The sequence below is a fragment of the Ovis aries genome, chromosome 9, assembly GCF_016772045.2.
Source record: "Ovis aries strain OAR_USU_Benz2616 breed Rambouillet chromosome 9, ARS-UI_Ramb_v3.0, whole genome shotgun sequence".
NCBI lineage: Eukaryota > Metazoa > Chordata > Mammalia > Artiodactyla > Bovidae > Ovis > Ovis aries.
In genome coordinates this window covers 60,251,015-60,276,195 of record NC_056062.1, presented here as the reverse complement: position 1 = coordinate 60,276,195, position 25,181 = coordinate 60,251,015, and the positions used below count along the sequence as shown (strand labels likewise).

The window sequence follows — 25,181 nt, the reverse complement described above, 5'->3', positions numbered from 1 at the left end:
ACTAAGCAGAAGGCCTCTGTTGCTTGCCTATTCAATATCTCTTCCCTCTTCTTTCAGTCACACTCCCCAAGTTTCTTTAGGGTCCTCCTCCTTCCAACTTCTTGGTGGCTGTGCTTCAGGGGGGCTGGACACTCCCCGAGACTGACTACATAGAAACCACACTCTGGCCCTGATGATAGGTTTAGCCTTGAGCAGGTAGACGAGACTGAGGGGAGGAAGCGGTGGGGGCAATGGAGGATGAGATGGTTGGATGGAGTCATCAACTCAATGGACATGAGTTAGTGCAAATTCTGGGAGACAGTGAAGGACAGGACAGCCTGGCGTGCTGTAGTCCACAGGGGTCACAAAGAGTCGGACACGACTTATCAACTGAACAGCAACAGGTGGATGAGGCTAACCCAATTAGAGGGAGTCCTGAGACTTTCTTGTGAATGAATAGAAAAAGAGGCCTTTCTCTCCCACTGGGGCTGCTGAGCAAGTACAACGCAGGTCTCGCTGCCTGAGCGGACACCTTCCTAATAGTGATGTTGACCTGGAGGAACATGGAGCTGACGGATGTAGGGAAACTGAGTCCCAGTTACACAGTTTGAAGAATCTGGACAGAAAACCAGCTCTGCTCCTGGTTGAGGCTTCTTTTTCCCCTTTACAATTGGAGAGTTTTTAATTCTCAGTTCCAAAATGTCTTTCTTGCATAACATCTGGAAATGTCCTTGATAATGAGGCTAACCTGTGCCCAGGTGGGTGAGAGGAAGGCTGTGGAAGTTAAGCGGCCAGCAGCAGCTGCCCTGGGTCTCTCTGTAAAGAGGGGGCAACTTTCCGTCCCCTCTGTTCTAGTTATTGTCATCCCCCATCCCTGCCAACCCCACTTCCAGAAAAATGTACCTGCTACTAAGCTTTGCGAAAGTAACAGTGTTCCTGGGTTAATTTATAAATGGCAAGGGCTTTTTATAATTGATTTCCTGAGGCAGAGTCACATCGAGAGTGTCCTGTGCTCAGACCTTGAGAGATGGGATTCTTAGAAAATGTTTTACTGTGGTTTCCGGCGCTCTATCTCACCAACTGTTAAGAACATTTTAATTAAGCTCTGTCGTATGCATCCCTTCTCTGAATCAAGCCCTTTTTTCAGAGTTCAGTTCAGAACAATTAAATAGTTCATTTGACGTGCAATCCCCTGTTCACCACCTTGACTTATTGGGAGATGAAAGTGTTGGAACAGAGGAAAAACTCTGAGAGACTCAGCCAAATGTCACGATCTGGTCTGAGAGGCAGAAAACCCAAGTTCTAATGTCAGCACTGCCTCAAAGGCTGGAGGCGACTCAGACTTCTTTTCCAGAGTAAAAATGAGAATGCTGAAATGGGTTTACTTCACTGAGCCTTGGCAGGGGATATTAGGGAGACAGTGTCTTCAAAGCACAAAAAGAACTTGGGGAAAAAAATCTTCATGTTACTTAGGGGGTCAAGATATATTCTGATGGATGCAATTATGAGAGCAAAATGTGTTATAATCACAGGGTGAACACTGGGGTGTGTCCCAGGAATGCTCCTGCTCTGCAAGTCCTTTATTTTTTCATCAATTATGATCACATAGAGTTCTACACGGTCAGCACCTTGTTTCATTGATTGCTAGATTAATTCATTAATTCACTGCTTATTTCCTGAGTGCTTACCTATTTATGTAGCACTGTGCATGCTAAGTTGCTTCAGTCATGTCTGACTCGTTGTGACCCTATGGACTGTAACCTGCCAGGCTCCTCTGCCCGTGGGGATTCTCCAGGCAAGAATGCTAGAGTGGGTTGCCGTTCCCTTCTCCAGGGGATCTTCCTAATCCAGGGATCGAACATACATTTCTTACGTTTTCTAGATTGGTAGGCTGGTTCTTTACCACTAATGCCACCTGTGAAGCCCTTCAAGCAGCACTAGAGACACCCAAAGTGGGACAGGAAAGGTTGGTCTTTCCTTATTTCACTGATGTGACAAATATTTATTGAGCACCTGCTATGAGCCAAGCAATGGAGATATAAAGGTATGAAGGACGGTGGTATCAATATCCCCTAGGAGTTTGTCAGAAATACAGAATTTCAAGTACAACCTCAGACAATATTAACTCAGAATTTGTGTATTCACAAGATCTGCAGGCAATCTGTGTGCTCATGAAAATATGAAAAGTGTAGCATTAGGAAGGCATTTTTCATAACAGAGTTTATTGGAAAAAGAATGGACTAGTAGTCCAGAATCCTGAGAGCTTGTGGTTGCCAACTTTCTGCTCTGATGCTGGCTATAGAATTGAAGCCAAGTCACTTATCTATGTTATGACTCAATACATTATCTTCAAAATGGAGATAATAATATTTGCCTTTCCTCTCTCTGGAACTATTGTGAAGATCAGATGAGAAACTAGTTTCAAAAGTGTTCGCGCCACCCAAAAGAAAAGGATTGCTGTTGTATACAACATCGAAGGTTTAGAGACATTTCTGTGTATCGTGCCTGGCTGCATTGCCAGAAACTGGGATTTGATTCTGATTTAACAATTGCCTGCATTATGATTCTCCGTTAAGGCATTCTTATCTCTCGGATTCAGAGATGTGAGTAACGGGTTTGTTAAGGCGCCAGCATACTGTTAGGTTTTAGTGCTTTTTAGCTATGCATTTATGGAGATAGTCCTGGTAGACAGTTTAGGTATTCAACTCATTTTAGTAAAACTTTTTAAGGACTTGTCTACTGGGAAAAACTCCTGGGTAATGTGGGCTTGGTTCCCTCTGCACCCACAAAAAGTTTACTTTAGGATGATGATATAATATACAAAATCATTAAAATTCCTGGTACAATAATGTAGTTGTTCTGGGAGAGGGTCAGACAATAGGTGAGGACATTGGTAGAAGAATAAAAGCAAAGCGATTTGTAAAAACAGAACACGACAGATTAGAGAGACTATATTTTTCTCATTTGCTCCCTTAACAAGCTCTCAGCACAGCTGGGGCATAGGACATCCACAGGCAGTAGAGTAATCCATCCCTAGATCAGTAACAAGTGATGACCCAGTTCCAGGTGGGAACACACACCTTGTCTAATTCATCATCAAATTAGAGGATTCAGACACACAGCGCTTAAAAGCAGGGGCTCTTTTCTTCCTCTATGTTTCATAAAGTTTCCCAGGGAAGTGCTATCATATTGCCTGTCTACAGCTAGAAATAATTGTTAGGGGAAATTAAATTAAAATCTGGATGAGAAAAACAATGTTCATCTGACAAGGACTATCACAGAACCCATGTATTCTGGGTACCTAACGTGATTGCAGCCATGAAATTAAAAGACGCTTACTCCTTGGAAGGAAAGTTATGACTGACCTTGACAGCATATTAAAAAGCAGAGACATTACTTTGTCAATAAAGGTCCGTCTAGTCAAGGCTATGGTTTTTCCAATAGTCACGTATGGATGTGAGAGTTGGACTATAAAGAAAGATGAGCACTGAAGAACTGATGCTTTTGAACTGTGGTGTTGGAGAAGACTCTTGAGAGTCGCTTGGAGTGCAAAGAGATCCAATCAGTCCATCCTAAAGGAGATCAGTCCTGGGTGTTCATTGGAAGGACTGATGTTGAAGTTGAAGCTCCAATACTCTGGCCACCTGATGCAAAGAACTGACTCATTTGAAAAGACCCTGATGCTGGGAAAGATTGAGGGCAGGAGGAGAAGGGGACAACAGGACGAGATGGTTGGATGGCACCACCGAGTCAATGGACATGAGTTTGGGTAGATTCCAGGAGTTGGCGATGGACAGGGAGGCCTGCCTTGCTGTGGTTCATGGGGTTGCAAAGAGTCGGACACAACTGAGCGACTGAACCCTCCCCACTGGCCCTTCTTCTGAATTGCTAATCAGATTCCACAGCAGGGCGCCAGAACCCCAGGGAGTATACTTGGTGGAGCAGTAACGATCTGGTGATGATAGAATCTGGAAAACCAACCTGGAGGAATTAAGTATTATGACTGAACACTTAAGCTGTGGAGTAATCACTAGAGCGAATACTCCCATCAAAGATTAAGCTGACCCCTGTCAGCCTTAAATCCCTGGCCCTCCTATTAAACAGTGCTTCATTTTTAAAAAGTGAATTAACTGGCTGTTTCCCGAGCCAGAGGCTCATGATTCCGACTTCAGCAGATTCTCAGCCACTCGAGCCCCCGAGACTGCGGGCTACTAAGAAAACGAGTAGGGACGGGGTGACAGAAAGCTATTCTTTTGTAGGTTATGCTTCCCTGGCCACAGAATATGCCATAGCTATATGAAAATGACCAAGTCAGTCCTGCAGAATGACTGCCAAGGAAGCATCAGAAATAAGAATGAGGACTTTTGAATTACATTCTAGGCTGTATAAGATAATCACCATCTTTGTTTCTCTAAGTGGAGCACCAGCAAGAGGGCCTTCCCTAGCACTGTAGGAAAACTTGTAAAATAGCTACAGGTAATCTTTGCCAAGTATCACCCCTACATTGCCCTCCCATCAGTCTTCTGTTCCAGTTTTCTTGGTTCCTTTTAGGGAACTTACTTCTTCCCATGTGCACCCTTCAACCTGGATCCTTCTGGTCACATCCCCAGGTCTTTCAAGAGCCTCGTGCTGTTTTTAATAGCAGTATGTACTCATGTCATATGCATTCTTTCATGATTGTCACTTTCTTTTGCTCCACAAGTAGGCATTGAGCACCTTCTATGTGTTAGGCAGAAGACAAGGTCCTTTCTCTCCCTGAGATTCTTTTTGGGTAAGGGAGACAGATGCTAAATAAATAAACGGATGAAATTTCTCATTATCAACAAGTAGAAGGACAGTTCTACGGCTACAGGACTGAAGATGGGATAAGGGTTGGGAGTCAGTTTCTAGAATGTTGGGTAAATGCTCATTGAGGCTGTGGGAAATGAACTGAGAAGTAAGTGATGAGAAGAGGCCAGGCATCCTGTGATTTGGAGAAAATCCTTCCACACAGGAATGATAGGTGCAAAGCCTAGGACACTGCTCCCTGTCCCTACTACTTTGTAGATTTTAGGCTCTCAAAGATTAATGTTGGTTCATTTTAGAAATGCTTAAGGAGGGTGGGATGAATTGGGACATTAGGATTGATACATGTATACAATCAGTCCAGTTCAGTTCAGTCTCTCAGTCATGTCCGACTCTTTGCGACTCCATGAATCGCAGCACACCAGGCCTCCCTGTCCATCACCATCTCCCGGAGTTCACTCAGACTCATGTCCATCGAGTTGCGATGCCATCCAGCCATCTCATCCTCTGCCGTCCCCTTCTCCTCCTGCCCCCAATCCCTCCCAGCATCAGAGTCTTCTCCAATGAGTCAACTCTTCCCATGAGGTGGCCAAAGGACTGGAGCTTCAGCTTTAGCATCATTCCCTCCAAAGAAATCCCAGGGCTGATCTCCTTCAGAATGGATTGGTTGGATCTCCTTGCAGTCCAAGGGACTCTCAAGAGTCTTCTCCAACACCACAGTTCAAAAGCATCAATTCTTTGGCGCTCAGCCATCTTCACAGTCCAACTCTCATATCCATACATGACCACAGGAAAAACCATAGCCTTGACTAGATGGACCTTAGTCGGCAAAGTAATGTCTCTGCTTTTGAATATACTATCTAGGTTGGTCATAACTTTCCTTCCAAGGAGTAAGCGTCTTTTAATTTCATGGCTGCAGTCACCATTTGTAGTGATTTTGGAGCCCCCCAAAATAAAGTCTGACACTGTTTCCACTGTTTCCCCATCTATTTCCCATGAGGTGATGGGACCGGATGCCATGTGTAAAATAGATAGTTGGTGGGAAGATGCTACAAAGCACAGGGAACTCAGTTTTGTGCTCTGTGATGACCTGGATGGGGGTGAGGTGGGGGTGGCAAGGAAGGGGGGGAACGGAGGCCAAAGAGGGAGGGGATATATGTATACATAGAGCTGATTCACTTCATTGTACAGCAGAAACTAATACAACATTGTAAAGCAATTATAGTGAAAGTGAAAGTCACTCAGTCATATCCAACTCTTTGTGACCCTATGGACTATACAGTCCATGGAATTCTCCAGGCCAGAATACTGGAGTGGGTAACCTTTCCCTCCTCCAGGGGATCTTCCCAATCCAGGGATAGAACCCAGGTCTCCCACATTGCAGGCAGATTCTTCACCAGCTGAACCACAAGGGAAGCCCGTAAAGCAATTATAGTCCAATAATAAAGGCATCACCCTCCCCAAATAGAAATGCGTAAGTTTCATAAAACAATGAAAAACAATTTTTCAGCTACCATCATGTTTGTCCTCCTAGAAGGGTTTTCCTTTGGAGAATTTCTCATTCATGTGAAACAGAAAGGTTCTTCTGAATAACACAAAACATAACAGTTAAAATAACAGCCAGCACCTAGTGTTTTATGTTTCCCAGGCTCTATTCTGAGCACTTTATTCATATTGACTCATCCAATCCTTGCACAACCATGTGTAGTGGGTAACTGCCCAACATCATTTTATGAATGAAAAACATGGATGCACTTATGTTAAATTCCAACACTTGTAAATGGGTGGATAATCTGGGAACTCTGAATACGTAACATCACCTCCAAAGAGTTTCAGACATGGAGTCACATTCCAGAGGACAGGATTTATTAATAATTAATCTTATTTCTGCAGAATATGCCAGCAGCTTCCATTGTTTGGGAGGAGGATGCCTTATCAAGAAAATTTATTCTCGATAGAGACTGCTATAAAGCCACAGAGAGGTTTTTGACTTTTAATTATTAAACAGTGAAATAGAATTTCAGATGAATCCCTCAGATGTAATTTATATTGTAATGTTTTATATTGCTTTATGTACAGATGTCAGGAAAGATGGCTCTAAATGAATTTTATAAGATGAAAAGGAGAACCACAGGTCTCAGCTTAGAGATGAAGACCCCTCTGGCTTTATCTCAGCAGGGAGCCACTAGCAAACAAGAACCATAATGATGAAATCTTCACTGAAACCAAAAACGGTCAGAGGTAGAAGGCCTTTCAACCTAAATATTTGGCTTTTAAGGTAAAATTGCAAGTTAATGCTACCTGCAAGGCGTCTCTCATTTTCCTCTTTTTATTACATTTGCCTTTTCCTTATGAACATGAGCAAGAAGTCATTTGCTAGAGGTTACCAAACTATGTCACTACTTTTATCCTACCTTTGTAAAGAATTTTAGCTCTTGCAAATTTAACTCAGAAACCTTCTGGTTCCAGATATTGTACCCCCTCTCCCTTTTTTCTCTCTTTCTCTCACCAAAAAAAAAAAAAAAAAACCTTTCAAAACAACAGTTGCTCACAAATAGAGTAAAAGCAACTGCCCATCTGTTATTATTGGTCTTAGAAAACTATAAGTTGTCTTTATAATTTCTCTTCAACTTTTGACATACAACTCAAAACATCTTTTCACAGACAGGTTATGTGGTTATTTCAAATACTGTCTAAAAGCTCTATGAAGATATTTTATTAAATTCAAAGCACAGACAACTGATCCTCTTAAAATAATTGCTGCCTTAGTGATTCAACATGTGAGCCCTGCCATTTATTACACTTTTAAGTGAACTAATCTAAATTAAAATCTTCTAAGATCAATAGCTCATTTTTTTAAACCTCAGAGCATTCTCAATGCTTTACCAGACTGGATAAGTCATATTTTCAGAACTTGAAAGCCTACAGCAACCCTCAAACTAACGTAGATTTGGAGTAGTATTTCACTACACGTTCCCCCTCTCTTTTTTGTGCAAACATATTAAAAGAGATCAGTCAACCAAAGTGTAAATGTCTCCAAACATATCCTGTTCATTCTCTATGCATACCTTCTCACTTGAAAGACATCATCATTTTCTTTTGATGTGTGAAGCTATTCATTGGCCTGGTCTTTTATTACCCGAACAACAATCTAAGTCATTCATCTTTTCACTGCTATTAGGTGATGATAAAATTCTGGTGAATTTATGTAGAGAAAATAGTGGAAACAATTCAGTTAAAGTTGCAACTCACTCAGAGTTTGGAAATCAGGCAAGTACCTCTGAGGCCCAGTGTCATGGGGAGTCAGAGATGGTAGAAGACAAGTATGGCCCTTCTCTTTGGCTTCCATGGCAAGTAATAATGAAGCCTTAACTTGAAAAGGATAGATCCAGTTTTGATCACCTTTATCAGTGAGAGTGTTCTAGCAAGGTTCAGACTTCTCACTAACATGATTTTTCTATTGCTCTAGAGTTATGTCAGGTAGGCTTAATTGCTCCACAGCATGTCAGTTCAGTTCAGTTCAGTCGCTCAGTCCTGTCCACCTCTTTGTGACCCCATGAACCACAGCACGTCAGGCCTCCCTGTCTATCACCAGCTCCCAGAGTTTACTTAAACTCATGTCCATCGAGTCAGTGATGCCATCCAACCATCTTATCCTCTGTCATCTCCTTCTCCTCCTGCCTTCAATCTTTCCCAGCATCAGGGTCTTTTCCAATGAGTCAGTTCTTCGCATCAGGTGGCCAAAGTACTTGAGTTTCAGCTTCAGCATCAGCCCTTCCAATGAATATTCAGGACTGATTTCCTTTAGGATGGACTGGTTGGATCTCTTTGCTGCCCAAGGGACTCTCAAGAATCTTCTCCAACACAACAGTTCAAAACCATCAATTCTTCAGCACTCGACTTTCTTTATAGTCCAACTGTCATATCCATACATGACCACTGGAAAAACCACAGCTTTGACTAGACAGACCTTTGTTGGCAAAGTAATGTCTCTGCTTTTTAATATGCTGCCTAGGTTGGTCATCACTTTTCTTCAGCAGCATGTGGGATCTTATTAATACTTCCGTAACCAGGGATCAGACCTGTGTCCTTAGTATTGAAAGGCAGATTCTTAACCACTGGACCACGAGGAAGTCCCTTATCTTCAGAATTTAGACTGAGTTTGCAAACAAGAAAGAAGACATCTGGCCAGTGTCAGCATTCTGGCTGCTGAAGTAACTCTCTGCATTTGCAACTTTCAGTTTAATCAAAGAGGAAGCTAAGGGAAATGTGAGAAGAATATATTCTCTCGGGAATTGTTCTACCATCTTAACCTGACCACCCATTCAGCCCTTCTTCCTTCCTCTGTATTGCAACCTTCCCTGCTCCCCACTCTAATATCACATCATCTGGTCCTAAGTGAGGTCATTAAGCCTAAGTTTCGTTCTGCATGGCTAATACCCCATTCTTAAGATGCTCTCAGGAGGCCTAGTGTCTTGAGAGGTGGTAGAAGCTACAATACTAGGAAGGCATGGTGCTACATGAACATAAAGGTGTTTTTACAGCATTGTCTATGGTATGTGGGCTTTTACTGAAATGGAAAACAGGGTATCAGAATTGCATTTGCATGTGATGCTAATTCATTGGGTGTTTATACTCATCCTAGTTACATTTTAGTAACTAAGGCTTAGAAGCAGTGATGAGACTGGCTTTTGTGTGGCCTACATACTCTAATTGGTTTACACTAGGGTCTTAATGTGGAAGAAATGAGATCAAGAGAGCTATTTGCAGCTGCAAAGATTGGGCCCTGGCACCTTTAATAACAAGTAATATATCCTAGGAGTTTGTGGAGAGTTAGGCAATATTCTAAGTACGGTTCATACATTATCTCATTTAATAATCACAACAATTCAATAAATTAGATTCTGTCATAATCACCAACTGTTTACAGCTACAGACCTTGATTATACCACTTACCCAAAGTTACTTAGCTCATGCTGGGCAGAACTGGGATTCCAAGCTAGGTTTTCTGCTCGTATGACTCATACCCTTAACCACTGCCATACAGCCTTTCCTTGTCTGTATCATCACAGTCTCCAACAGCTGGCTCACCATCTCTGACTCTTCATCAGAGGTCTGACACCCACTGAAGGCCCCAGAGGAACTCATAGTTGAGACAGGAAAATTTGAAGACTTTCATGCTCTCATTTATTAGGACTTGGTATTAGGTTCTACACAACACTTGATCTCTAATGTGCTCTCCTAATCACTCATGGAAGCCCAAGTCTCCCTTCTGACAAGTGTGGACCAAAGCGTTGCAGGGTCCTTGTGTCCTTAATGATGATCACAGTCTGCCTTTATCCCATAGAGGACCTCGGTCTCCATTCCCCTCCACTAGAGCTCTGCTCCTCTGTATGGGAATCCTTGAATCAGCTGCTCCCTAAATCATGACTGAGATTGCCAGGGTTTCTGAAATGTCCTGGGCATTTGTCTCTACCAGCAGAACACACATCACACAGCACAGGGAACTGGTGGGTTTGGTCACCACTGCAGCACCAGCAGTGAGCATGTTGCTTGGCACAGAGTTGGCATGCAACAAACCTTTGTCAAATGAGTGAAAGAGAAGCTTTTGCATCTGTTGTCTCACCTTAGAGGGCAGGTTTCAGGTCAGGCTCCATCTCCTCCACCTTCACTATTTATTCCTTGCCACTGAATAATTAACCATCCTCTCCTGGGCTCAAGTTTTAATACATGACAACAGAAATGATGTGTCAACTTTTAAGCTTTCCCATTTACTCAGATGACACAGAGACCAAAGGTCTATTCCCCCAACCACCAGCCTTCATGTTTTAAAAATATGGCTTCCTGATTTTATGCAATGAATAAACAGACACTGGAATGAGACTAATGATATTTATATAAACAGACCATCCATATTAAAATAACAGGATGGAATCTTTAAATGTAAATTAATTAGAAACCTGAACTAATTTCATTATTAGCCACTAATACCTTGGGGACATGATCATACTTCTCGAAATACTGAAATGAAAGTTTATGGTATTTATTGTGTGTAAAACATCATGAAAATGTTGTAATGTAGAGCAGTATTTGGTTTTCAAAATTATACTTAAAGAAATCACTTAAAGAAATTATACTTAAAGAAATATTTCACTTCATCATGTTTAACAGATTTTTTGAGGTATGATTTATTACTTGTTATATGTGTTCACTTCAAGGCTTTTTAGTACATTTATACAGATATGCAATATAGTCCCTTTCTAACTTAGAACTTAATGTTTCATTCTTAATATACCTCACATACAAGATAGTTGCTCATTTTAATTTCTCAATTCACTTTGAGATGTAATAGTATAGACCACTGAATGGACACTGAAGATACTGGGAACTATCAGTGAAGAAAATGAACAAAGAACCTGCATTGGGTCTTGTTGGCCAGTAAACATGTATATTGACTTGCTGTGGGGAAACCTCCCCTCTGTTTGCACTTGAGAATCAAGTGTTTGGTTAGTTGCAACTTGATAGGCTCTTGATAAGCAATGTCCAAAGCAGAGGCAAAGCTCAGGAAGCCAATGGATGGGCAGAATGATCTGCTAATTCCCATGAACAAACTCTCCAAAAATGATGCGTTTTCAGGCCTTGAGACTCAGAGTGAACACTGTCAAAAGGTAGAACCTGTTTTTGGTGCTCAGTCCCCTGAGAGTAAAATATGGTATAAGGGGATGTAGTCTTTTACTGTAGGGAGAAGTAAGTAAGGGCTGTGTCAAGCCTTTGTGATAAGAACACTGTACAGTAAGCCCCCTACATATAAACCTTCAAAGATGCAAACGTGCATCTGGTTCTAGCAAGGTGCCAGAAGCTGTGCCATCAACGTCAGGTATGAGTGAAATTTCACTGTGCCCTCCATCTCCTATTGCTGACCATATACTGTCTCCCACCTCCTCTCCCTCTTCCAGTCAGTAACTCTTCTCGCTTGTCCACTTGATGCCAGTCCCTGTACGCCAGCTGTTGTGCTATACTACTATACTTTTCAAGGAACTACACTGTAAAATTAAAAAAATTTGTGTGTGTGTGTGTGTGTTTGTTTTTTATGTGTTATTTGGGTGAAAAGATCTTCATGACCCAGATAACCACAATGGTGTGGTCATCCACCTAGAGCCAGACATCCTGGAATGTTAAGTCAAATGGGCCTTAGGAAGCATCACTACAAACAAAGTTAGTGGAGGTGATGGGATTTCAGTTGAGCTATTTCAAATCCTGAAAGATGATGCTGTGAAAGTGCTGCACTCAATATGCCAGCAAATTTGGAAAACTCAGCAGTGGCCACTTTTCCAGGACTGGAAAAGTTCAGTTTTCATTCCAATCCCAAAGAAAGGCAATGCCAAAGAATGCTCAAACTACCACACAATTGCACTCATCTCACACACTAGTAAAGTGATGCTTAAAATTCTCCAAGCCAGCTTCAGCAATATGTGAACCGTGAACTTCCAGATGTTCAAGCTGTTTTTAGAAAAGACAGAGGAATCAGAGATCAAATTGCCAACATCCACTGGATCATTGAGAAAGCAAGAGAGTTCTAGAAAAAAACATCTATTTCTGCTTTATTGACTATGCCAAAGCCTTTGACTGTGCAGATCACAACAAACTGTGGAAAATTCTGAAAGAGATGGAAATACCAGACCACCTAACCTGCCTCCTGAGAAATCTGTATGCAGGTCAAGAAGCAAAAGTTAGAACTGGACATAAAACAACAGACTGGTTCCAAATCAGGAAAAGAGTATGTCAAGGTTGTATATTATCACCTTGCTTATTTAACTTATATTCAGAGTGCATCATGTGAAATGCCAGGCTGGATAAAGCACAAGCTGGACTGAAGATTTCCAGGAGAAATATCAATAATCTTAGATATGCAGATGACACCACACTTACAGCAGAAAGTGAAGAAAAACTACAGAGCCTCTTGATAAAAGTGAAAGAGGAGAGTGAAAAAAGTTGGCTTAAAACTCAACATTCAGAAAACTAAGATCATGGCATCCAGTCCCATCACTTCATGGCAAATAGATGGGGAAATAATGGAAACAGTGAGAGACTTTATTTTTGGGGGCTCCAAAATCACTGCAGATGGTGACTGCAGCCATGAAATTAAAAGACACTTGTTCCTTGGAAAAAAAGCTATGACCAACCTAGACACCATACTAAAAAGCAGAGACATTACTTTGCCAAGAAAGTTCCATCTAGTCAAAGTTATGGTTTTTCCAGTAGTCATGTATGGATGTGAGAGTTGGACTATAAAGAAAGCTGAGTGCTGAAGACTTGATGCTTTTGAACTGTGGTGTTGGAGAAGACTCTTGAGAGTCCCTTGGGCTTCAAGGAGATTCAACCAGTCCATTCTAAAGGAAATCAGTCCTGAATATTCATTGGAAGGACTGATGCTGAAGCTGAAACTCCAATACTTAGGCCACCTGATGTGAAGAACTGACTCACTGGAAAAGACCCTGATTCTGGGAAAGATTGAAGGTGGGAGGAGAAGGGGGATGACAGAGGAAGAGATGGTTGGATGGCATTACTGACTCAATGGACATGAGTCTGAGTAAGTTCCAGGAGTTGGTGATGAATAGGGAGGCCTGGTGTGCTGCAGTCCATGGAGTTGTGAAGAGTTGGACAGGACTGAGAGACTGAACTGAACTGGGTGAAAAGTATTATAAACCTTTTACAGTACAGTACTGTTTAGCTGATTTAGTTGGATGTACAAATATGCAAAACTTGTTGTATGTGGGGGACTTAACTATATAAGTTAGAAGAGGCCAGGTAATGCTGCAAAAACAAACAAGCCACGGATCCCAGATGCTCACAGCAGCAAAGATTTGTTTCTCCTTGTTTTATTAATCTAGTGCAGGTCAGGAGGGAGGCTCTGCTGATTCACTGTTGTCTTTCAGGCACCCAGGCTGAGGCAGATTCAAGTTATACACAGGTTTTTATGGATGTCACAGCAGGGCAAACAGTACTGGGGGACCTCACACTGGCATTTCAATATCTCAAACAGAAAGTAATTCACAAGACTTTCAGTCTTAGCCCATTGCACTGAATTATCATCCAGTCTCAAGGGGGCAGAGAAGTCTACCCATGTGTCCAGAAAGAGAGAAGAATCAAATATCAGGAAATGGCAGTAAACATCACCACATATATAGCACTATTTAATGAAATGAGAGGGGAAATATTATAATACTAAAATTCTAGCATCAGAATTACATTCAGTAAGAAAATTCTTCTCATTTGGGAAAATACCTCGATAAGCATCTCAGCATGAGGGCTGAGAGCTGACTAACCTGGCAACAGAAAATAATCCCTGGATCACTACAAGTATGATAAATTTAAGAATTTGCTATGAATCCATGAGGAAGAAGAGAAAAGAAAAAGAATAAAGAGACAGATGTCAGCAAGATGCAGAGACAGATGATGTGAGTAAAAGTTCATTGAAAACCTTAAACCCTTTAGTAAGATAACTGAAGTCATGAGAACAAGGATGACTGCAGTTCCAGTTTAGATTTTTCACATGGCTGCAATTTAACTTCCTTCATCGTTGTCTTCAGTCTTTAGTAAGCCTGGTACCTTCATCTATGCACTGTATGCACAGATTTCTTCTGTGAAAAAATGAAGGGGAGTTTCTTTTCTGGTTTAACACAGAAGAAGAACCCAAAGGCAGACATTCTCCCATTCTTCCTCATGCCCCTTCTCTTCCACAAAAAGTTGCCATAATAAAGGGAAGATTATAGATTTCTGTTGACTATGGAATTTGGGGTTAAAGCCAAATCTTTCAAGAAGCCAGGAGATTCCTGGTTGGTTATATCCACATAAACTCAGGATTTTATCAGAATAAAAAAAGTGGGTATTTAAGAAAGTTTTTTGGTGCATTTATTGAGATTCTTGGATCTGGTCCCCAAATCTAGAAATGTAACTTGGTTTTACGGGTTATAGTTCTTTCCTTTTTACTTTTTCCATCCTCTTTTACTTTTCATTATTCCTCTCCACTTCACATGAAGAGACACCACCCCAGATTTTCATGATTCTAATGTGGTCCAGTGGAGCAACCAGGAGTTTATGCCACCATTTTTTCATCATTACTTCTGGAGTCTTAGATAACAGATATATTTTAGAAGTTTTTTCAGCTCAAAAAAATTCACCAAATGCTGGTGTAACTAGATATGCACCTGGAAAACTAGTGCCATCAATGAGGTAGAGTAATGACTTCTATCACCAATGGCTCCCAAGACTTGGGAAAACAACTTGGCTCGGACACTTGGAAATGCAAAGCATCCTGCACCAGATTTTGGCAGGTAGCTGTGCCCTCTTTTGATTTCAGCTGCAATTATAAGGATAATAAAATGGAAAAACAAGTATTTGTGCAATGAATGGGAAAAGCCAATTAGTTTTGCACCAATGAGAAATAATGCAGAGCTCCTCATGTCATCTTATGAAATTGGCTCTTTCCACATATATTTTTAAGATGTGTATATACTGTCCAAATGTACCTAGAATTTAAAAAGCACTGGAATATTCTATAAGTTTTAGTAAAGTAAAGGAAATAAGCAATAAAGTTTCTGAATTTTAAGAAGACAACTATAATATGATCTAGGTGTATAGTAATTTAGTAAATATCAGAGTTGTGGGTTTTTTTGTTCCATGAATATGTTCTTCATGATCTTCTCTTCCCTCTTTCTGTCTCCATTTGCATCCAAAGGAAGTATAGATATATCTAAGATTTACCAGCTAGCAGTGCAATTTCAAGTTTCAATACAAGAATTGATGATTTTGAACTGTGGTGTTAGAGAAGACTCTTGAGAGTCCTTTGGACTGCAAAGAGATCAAACCAGTCAATCCTGAAGGAAATCAGTTCTGAATATGATTGGAAGGACTGATGCTGAAGCTGAAACTCCAATACTTTGGTCACCTGATGAAGAACTGACTCATTAGGAAGAAACCCTGATGCTGGGAAAGACTGAGGGCAGGAGGAGAGGGGGAGAGGATGAGATGGTTGGATGGCATCATTGACTCGATGGACGTGAGTTTGAACCAGCTCCAAGAGTTGATGATGGACAGGGAAGCGTGGCGTGCTGCAGTCCATGGGTCGCAGAGTCAAACACGACTGAGTGGCTGAACTGAACTGAACCCTTGCCAGTTCCAATATTTTTTTTAAGGCAGAAAAGTCCACTCTATTGTAGCTTTTTTCCATCCTAGTTGAAACTTGACAACTAGATCTGAAAGTACTTTGTGATGTTTTTTTCATATTTGATAAGGCAAAATTGCCTATCTGATTACAGGCTGATTTTACATATGAAGAATTAATATGGATATCCTTTGTTTACTGAGTAATTACTATTAGCTTTATATGTGAAATTCATTTATTATAAATAATTGAATTTAATCTTTATAACAGTCCTATGAGAAAAATTTTATTGTCCCCATTTTATAGATAAGAAAACAGGTTCATAAAGGTTATCATGGCCTGGCTAGTGAGTAGAGAGATACACAAGTCTACATGAGTTCAAAAGGTTTACTCTGGGATCGACATGTACACACCACTATATTTAAAATAGATAACCGACAAAGTCCTACTGTATAGCACAGAGATCTCTGCTCAATGTTATGTGGCAGCCTGGCTAGGAAGGGAGTTTGGGGGAGAATGGATATACATATATGTACGGCTGAGTCCCTTTGCTGTCCATCTGAAGCTATCACAATATTGTTAATTAGCTCTACTCCAATATAAAATGAAAAGTTAAAAAAAAAAAACAAACTAGAAGGCAAGCAGAGTTCCCAGAGATCAGTTCAGTTCAGTTCAGTCACTCAGTCGGGTCCGACTCTTTGCGACCCCATGAATTGTAGCACGCCAGGCCTCCCTGTCCATCACCAACTTCTGGAGTTCACTCAGACTCATGTCCATTGAGTCCGTGATGCCATCCAGCCATCTCATCCTCTGTTGTCCCCTTCTCCTCCTGCCCCCAATACCTCCCAGTATCGGAGTCTTTTCCAATGAGTCAACTCTTCGCACGAGGTGGCCAAAGTACCGGAGTTTCAGCTTTAGCATCATTTCTTCCAAAGAAATCCCAGGGCTGATCTCCTTCAGAATGGACTGGTTGGATCTCCTTGCAGTCCAAGGGACTCTCAAGAGTCTTCTTCAACACCACAGTTCAAAAGCATCAATTCTTCGGTGTTCAGCTTTCTTCACAGTCCAACTCTCACATCCATACAGGACCACTGGAAAAACCATAGCCTTGACTAGACGGACCTTTGTTGGCAAAGTAATGTCTCTGCTTTTGAATATGCTATCTAGGTTGGTCATAACTTTCCTTCCAAGGAGTAAGCGTCTTTTAATTTCATGGCTGCAGTCACCATCTGCAGTGATTTTGGGGCCCCCAAAAATAAAGTCTGACACTGTGTCCACTGTTTCCCCATCTATTTCCCATGAAGTGATGGAACCAGATGCCATGATCTTCGTTTTCTGAATGTTGAGCTTTAAGCCAACTTTTTCACTCTCCACTTTCACTTTTATCAAGGGGCTTTTTGGTTCCTCTTCACTTTCTGCCATAAGGGTGGTGTCATCTGCATATCTGAAGTTATTGATATTTCTCCCGGCAATCTTGATTCCACCTTGTGCTTCTTCTAGCCCAGCGTTTCTCATGATGTACTCTGCACAGAAGTTAAATAAGCAGGGTGACAGTATACAGCCTTGATGTACTCCTTTTCCTATTTGGAACCAGTCTGTTGTTCCATGTCCAGTTCTAACTGTTGCTTCCTGACCTGCATATAGATTTCTTGAAAGGCAGGTTAGGTGGTCTGGTATTCCCATCTCTTTCAGAATTTTCCACAGTTTCTTGTGATCCACAGAGTCAAAGGCTTTGGCATAGTCAATAAAGCAGAAAGAGATGTTTTTCTGGAACTCTCTTGCTTTTTCAATGAGCCAGTGGATGTTGGCAATTTGATCTCTGGTTCCTCTGCCTTTTTTTAAACCCAGAGATGGTATCATGCAAATTAATTTTAACTTCATCATCACATGAATAAAGAGATCCCTGGCAAAGAATCTGCCTGAAATGCAGGAGATCAGCTTTGATCCCTGGATCAGGGAGATCCCCTAGAGAAGTGAATGGCTACCCACTCCAGTATTCCTGCCTGGAGAATTTCATGGACAGAGGAACCTGATGGGCTACAGTACATGGGGTCACAAAGAGTCGAACATGAATGAGCGACTAATACTTTACTTTCAACACTTAAAAAAAAAAAGCTTAGTCTGAATCACAAGTAATTACAGTACTCTGAATGTAATTCTGACTAGTATCTTTCATTCATCCATCCAATCATTCATGCAATCATTTATTTTTCCATTCATTGATTTCTAAAAAATCTTATTATTCACCCATTCTCCCACGATATACCGGATACCGTGTACCAAGAATAGGGGATACAACAGTGTGAAACAGCAAAGTCCCTGATCCCCCAAGAGCTTACATTCTTGTAGCAGCAGATGAGAACTGAAATAGAAAACAAAGAGGGTAACATGCATAGTGAGAAGAGCTCTGAAAGGAATGAAGAGTGCACTGTGAAGAAGAGAGATTAGGTGTGGCTGAGACCCCACTGCTTTTCACAGGAAGGTCTGAGAAGGGCTCTCTGAAGAGGGGCTAACTGAGCTGAGACCCTCAAGATGAGAAGGCGGCATCCACGTGCATGGCCAGAAGAAGCAGTGTTCCAGAAGAGCAGGCAGGGTTGGGCAGGTGTCTAGGAGGGCCAATTCCAGGCAATGGAAGCTTATTCTTATGAGTGCCCATTTAAAAATCCAGATAACTTGTTCAGTGGAAATTATCCATAATCAATTCTACACCATGATCTTTTCTAGAAGACAGGTCACTGAATGTGTCCTCTAGTTTTTGTTGATTAAATTCAGGCCACCATTACATCTTCAGGTGTTCAGTTTAGATAACTCTCAAGCCTATTTGCTGTATATACCACATTTATTTTTGAGACCTAGGAGAAAGTAGCCGCATGTGGGAGTTCTTAGGGGAAAATAATGGGCAAGTCACACATCTAATTAGTTTTTTCATATTATTTAAAGTCTTAGTTACTTTTTTTTGGTAGCCTTCCCATTTCCTCTCATCTACTGAATAATAAGTTGCTGAGTGTTTGCAAACACTGTGCTCAGGAGTAATAACTGAAATTTTCCATAAAAGAGATCTGCAATGTAGAGTGACGGGATAATTTTGCCCTTAGGGTGTTGGAAGAGATACTGTATCTTGCGCACTGTCATTACTTCCACAATTAGAGGAAGTCAGACAAGATTCACCTTCCTGTGACATTTCCTTGAAAGACAGGAAAATATTTGGATTCATATGACAAAATAAGTGTTTCATTTTAAATTGTGTAACTCTTTCAGAACAATGTTATAAGCATCAGTGTCTGTCATTTCAGGCTCTAAGAGAGAGATTTTCTTTTCAGAGCTGAAAGCAACTGTAAGATAACGCATGATGTGTGGTATTATTTTTGATTGACAGAGCCAGATCTGATAATCCAAGAGGCAAAGATAAGAGCTGCTAATTTTTAATGCTGGTGTACAAAATGACTGGGGATGGTGATATTCACTTTAATATTCACTCTGTTCAGGTTTTGTGGAAGAGAATTTTATATATATAGTTAGTAACATCTAACTATATATATATATATTATATATATATATATAATATATATACATACATATAGTAAAGTCTCTCTGTTGTGTCTGACTTTTTGCAACCCATGGACTGTAGCCTGCCAGGCTCCTTTGCCCATAGGATTCTCCAGGCAAGAACATTGGAGTGGGTGGCCATGCCCTTCTCCAGGGAATCTTCCTGCCCAGGGATCGAACCCATGTCTCTTACGTCTCCTGCATTGGCAGCTAGGTTCTTTACCACTAGCACCACCTGGGAAGCCCATTATATATATATGTGTGTGTGTGTGTGTGTGTGTGTGTGTGTGTGTATATATATGTGTGTATATATATATATATATATATATATATTCAAGTATAAATATGTCCTGGGATGTGTTTGCTGGTTTGTAATGACTATGGTATGTCATCCAGTACTGGACCAAATGGATTGATTTTTTTAAAAAAATTTCTGATGTGGACCATTTTAAAAGTCTTTATTGAATTTGCTACAATATTGTTTTGGTTTTATGTTTTGGTTTTTTGGCTGAGAGGTATTAGGATCTTAGCTCCCTGATCAGGGATCAAACACACATCCCTTGCATTGGAAAGGGAAGTCTTAACCACTGGACTGCCAGGAAAGTCTCTGGATTGCTTTTCAAAGGCAGTTCTCTCCTAAATTATAAATTCTTAGAAAGCAGGAACCATGTCTGTCCAATTCACTGGAGCTTAGGATGAGCTTGGGGCTTAGCCATTAGCAGCAGAAATTTCATCAAGGCTTGGAAGGAACAGGAGGATGAGATGAATGTCAACTGTTGGACTGAACAAAGAGCTGAGTTGTCTCTGGGAGCCTCTGGCTGTCTTTTACTTTTCTCCTAAAGAAGAGCAACTGCTGTGAACTTTAGCCTGTTCAGTTTGCTGGTAAACAAGACATGAGGTGGGATGTGGAACTGGACTTGCTGGCTCGTGGGGGTTGTGGGACAGCAGCCACAACCATCAGACTGTCTTGGTCCAGTAGGGAGAGGACAGGCCTGTGAGTCTCCCAACAAGAGCAAAAGGAAAGACAATCGCTTTATTATTGATGCAACCTTAGGATTCACCAGATAGCACTCTCATAAAAATCGGGTGAATTTAGTTTAAAAAGTGTGTGTAGGACTTCCCTGGTGGTCTGGTAGATAAGAATCCACCTGCCGATGCAGGGGACATGGGTTCTATCCCTAGCCCAGGAAGATCACACGTGCAGCCGGACAACTAAGCCCCCACATTGCAACTACTGAAGCCCGTGGGCCCTAGAGCCCTTGCTCCACGATAGCAGAAGCCATTGCTATGAGAAGCCGGGCACCACACCTAGAGAGTAGCCCCCACTCATTGCAACTAGAAGAAGTCCAGGTGAGGCAATGAAGACCCAGTGCAGCCAAAAATAAATAAATACATTAATCTTAAAAATTTTAAAATAAAAAGTGTGTGTGAAAGAACTTTTAGGTCAGTGAAACTGTGTATGTTACTATAATAGTGGACACATCCTATTATACATTTGTCCAAACCCATAGAATGGACAACACCAAGAGTGAGCCCTAATGGAGACACTTGGGTGTAAATCAGATGTACCACTCTGGGAGGGATGTTGAGAATGGGGGAGGCTTCTCATATGTGGGGCAGGGGTATACAAGAAATCTGCACCTTCTGCTCAATGTCTTTGTGAACCTAAAACTGTTGTAGAAAAGAAAAAAAAAGTGAAGTGAAAGTGTTAGTCGCTCAGTTGTGTCTGATTCTTTGTGACCCCAAAGACTGTAGCCTGCCAGGCTCCTCTGTCCTTGGCATTCTCCAGTCAATAATACTGGAGTAGATAGCCATTCCCTTCTCTAGGGGATCTTCAAGGTTTGAACCCAGGTCTTCACTGCAGGCAGATTCTTTACCATCTGAGCCTCGAAGAAAAGAAAGTCTATTAATAATTAAGAAATGACATGTAAATAATCAACTGCTGACAAGCTTATAAGCCATTCCTCAAATACACATTAATTTGGACTGCAAAAAAAGTTTGTGTATGTGTGCCCATAAATGCACAAAAAATTCCATGAAGATATTCAGAATATTCTTAAACTTAGTTTATTCCCACTATCTTAGCCTAGGATGTTAGGCAGGAGGATTTACCATCCGTTGTCAATCTTCTTGAATTTTAAAGATGTTTTGCTGTGTATATATCTTATTTTTAAGTTAAATATGTTAAAAATTTTTATAGAGGTGGTATTTAACTTCTGGTATGTTTTATTGCTTTTATCCATAAATGACTTCTCAATATTTAATGTATTTAACAATATTAAAAACTTTGGAAGTGTTTTGTTATCTCTGAAGGAAGAAAGGGATTATTTTTACTCAGAAGAGTCTTCTGAAGTGGCTTAGTACTACCATTCGACATTTTCTGGCTAGGAAATTGGGGTGAAAGTGAAAGTGAAGTCGCTCAGTCGTATCCGACTCTTTGTGACCCCGTGGACTGTAGCCCACCAGGCTCCTCCATCCATGGGATTCTCCAAAAAAGAATACTGGAGTGGGTTGTGATTTCCTTCTCCAGGGGATCTTCCTGACCTAGGGATTGAACCCAGGTCTCCCGCATTGCAGGCAGACACTTTAACCTCTGAGCCACCAGGGAATCCCAAGGAACAAATGTATTCACGGACATATTGAAAATTTGTAAAAAGGACCGAATGAGAACTTGCAGCAGCCAAATTTACAAAGTGGGTGCATTCAGCACAACAGTATGGTCAGTGTAGCAGTGAAATCAGTTAAAACTGGGTGGCTGGGCTGGATGCAGGTGTTAAATAAGCTAGCCCTGAGGGCAATATCTTCTCAGAAGAGGGTAATGCAGGTGAGTACATCTTACTGTCTAAGCCATTAGGTAGAAATTAAATTGCATCTTCAAAGCAAAGAGTGTGAATTAGTAGGAAATGACCAAGTGGGATGCCCGAGGCCTGTAATCTTGGAAAGGGTATATTTGGGCAGACAGTGACTCCACTATGTTCAAATATTAGAACTAATCAGTACACCTCACCTTAGTGGGGGGCCTGGTCCTCATTAAAAAGGAGAAATGACTATTTCATATTGTTGTTGTTTAGTCGCTAAGTTGTATCTGACTCTTTTGCAACCCCATGGACTCTAGCACACCAGGCAAACCAAACAAAAACAAGCATATAAATACAGAGAACAGAGTATTGGTTACCAGAAGGCAAAGGGGGTCAGGGAAGGACAGAATGGGTAGAGTGGAATTAATTATATAGTGCAGAATGAAAACTAAATTTGGGGGTGATAAGCATGCTATCATGAGAAACACTGGGCTGGAAGAAGCACAAGCTAGAATCAAGATTGCCGGGAGAAATATCAATAGCCTCAGATATGCAGATCACACCACTTTTATGGCAGAAAGATGAAAGTGAAAGAGGAGAGTGACAAAGTTGGCTTAAAGCTCAACATTCAGAAAACGAAGATCATGGCATCTGGTCCCATCACTTCATGGGAAATAGATGGGGAGACAGTAGAAACAGTGTCAGACTTTATCTTTTTGGGCTCCAAAATCACTGCAAATGGCGATTGCAGCCATGAAATTAAAAGATGCTTACTCCTTGGAAGGAAAGTTATGACCAACCTAGATAGCATATTCAAAAGCAGAGACATTACTTTGCCAATAAAGGTCTGTTTAGTCAAGGCTATGGTTTTTCCAGTGGTCATGTATGGATGTGAGAGTTGGACTATGAGGAAAGCTGAGAGCCAAAGAATTGATACTTTTAAGCTGTGGTGTTGGAGAAGACTCTTGAGAGTCCCTTGGACTGCAAGGAGATCCAACCAGTCCATTCTAAGGGAGATCAGTCCTGGGTGTTCTTTGGAAGGAATGGTGCTAAAGCTGAAACTCCAGTACTTTGGCCACCTCATGCGAAGAGTTGACTCATTGGAAAAGACTGTGATGCTGGGAGGGATTGGGGGCAGGAGGAGAAGGGGATGACAGAGGATGAGATGGCTGGATGGCATCACGGACTCAATGGACATGAGTCTGAGTGAACTCCGGGAGATGTTGATGGACAGGGAGGCCTGGCATGCTGTGATTCATGGGGTTGCAAAGAGTCGGACACGACTGAGCGACTGAACTGAACTGAAATAATGTTAAAAAGTACAATATTGTACACATGAAACTTATATAATGCTTAAACCAGTTACCTCAATAAAAATTAAATTAAAAAAGAACTATTCCCCATTTGCTGACAGCATCATCCATAACAACGATGATTCTAAGAAGTGATGGAGAGTTAGTACTCATTGGGACATTATATTAATCATAGAATACATTTCTCCTTCTGTTTCCTTCAGTAGAGAATGGCCAAGGGGTATCTGAGTTTACTATTTACCAGCTTTCTTGGAAACTAACTTGTGACTAGGAAATGCAGGTTATGACAAATTCCATTCTAACTAACTTCTATCAAAAATTTGTCAGATGGTTTTGCCATATTGATTTTTGTTGCATAAATATAGCTTAAACTATAGAAGGACATTAATTACCATTGTCTTTGCCTTGAGTATCATTTCTGTAGCAGTTTAATCTGAATGTTTATAAAGTTTAAAATGGAATGCTTATTCAGTGAATGATGAATTATCACAATTTTGGTGCAAACTCAGAGAAAAATCTTAGTTTCAGATTCTGAAGGCTAAAGGAGAATATTATCTTAGGCACATAAAAATCTGCTGCCAAAGACAATATTTTTCAATGACGTGCTATTTGTTAGCTTGTTATAATTACATATTTTTTCTTCTTTTTCAGAGTTAGCTGACTGTGAAGGAAATGGAATTTCCCATCATTTCTCACTAACAATATCGGGGTGAGTGAATAGCGAGTCTCGGGGTGCAAAAGGTAATAGGATGCCTCACTTGCTGTACTGGATGCAACTTCAAAGGACTCCTACCCTGGGGGTGGTGGTGAGATTTGCCACAATTGGATTAGAAGCATTTAAAAATGTGGATTCACTGGATGCAAATTCACTAATACCGAAAGAGGAGATGAGTTAGCTGAGATGCCCTGTAGTTGCGCTTCCAAGCAGAAAACCCAGCTGCTGTCCCCTGATGCACTTTGAGTTTGACGTAAAAAGCAACGGCTCAGTCTTTCAGGGGAAAGCTTTGAGGCAGCTTTTGTCTTGTCTCCTGGACTATCTCCTGAGAGGCAGGCTTGTCAGCCTCGAGTCAAATCAATCCAGGCTTCACAATTTGGAGGAGAAGATGAACTAGGCCTTTGCTCTCTTGGCGTTCATCTGCGGACTTGCTGTGAAGATCCTTCTCCTAGGACGAATTATCAGCCCCTCAAGACTTCACTAAAGGAAAGTAAACCGTGCTCATGAAAATTAAATGGAGGCATTCTAGATAATGAAAGAAGGCTCTCTTTCTTTCTCCCTCTTTTTTTTTTTTAGATTCAGGAATTCAGTGCTTTGGTTTTCAGTGATGCTCTGTGCATTTATAGATCAAGGAGCTAGAATATTAGGAAGCATGCTTTTGTTTGCCTTTCTTATTCCAACACCTTAAAATCATGGCTTAGGTCCCTGGGGCCTTCTCTTGCTTGCCAATGCAAATAAAATAGAGAAGAGAGACATGCACTGTGATGAGAATATGAAGCCAGCAGAAAACTGCCCCAGAGTTTGCAAGGCACAATCATATGTAACTCGGGAGGTGCGTTTAAGGGTTAACTAGCTTAAGTTGAAGAAGACTTGGAAAAGGA

General features: G+C 41.1%; 1 long non-coding RNA gene across 1 annotated transcript in view; it reads right to left on the bottom strand.

The window, feature by feature from the left end:
* LOC132657222 (uncharacterized) overlaps window positions 1-25,181 on the bottom strand; it is a 242,252-nt gene that overhangs the window by 80,836 nt on the left and 136,235 nt on the right. The window lies entirely within an intron of this gene.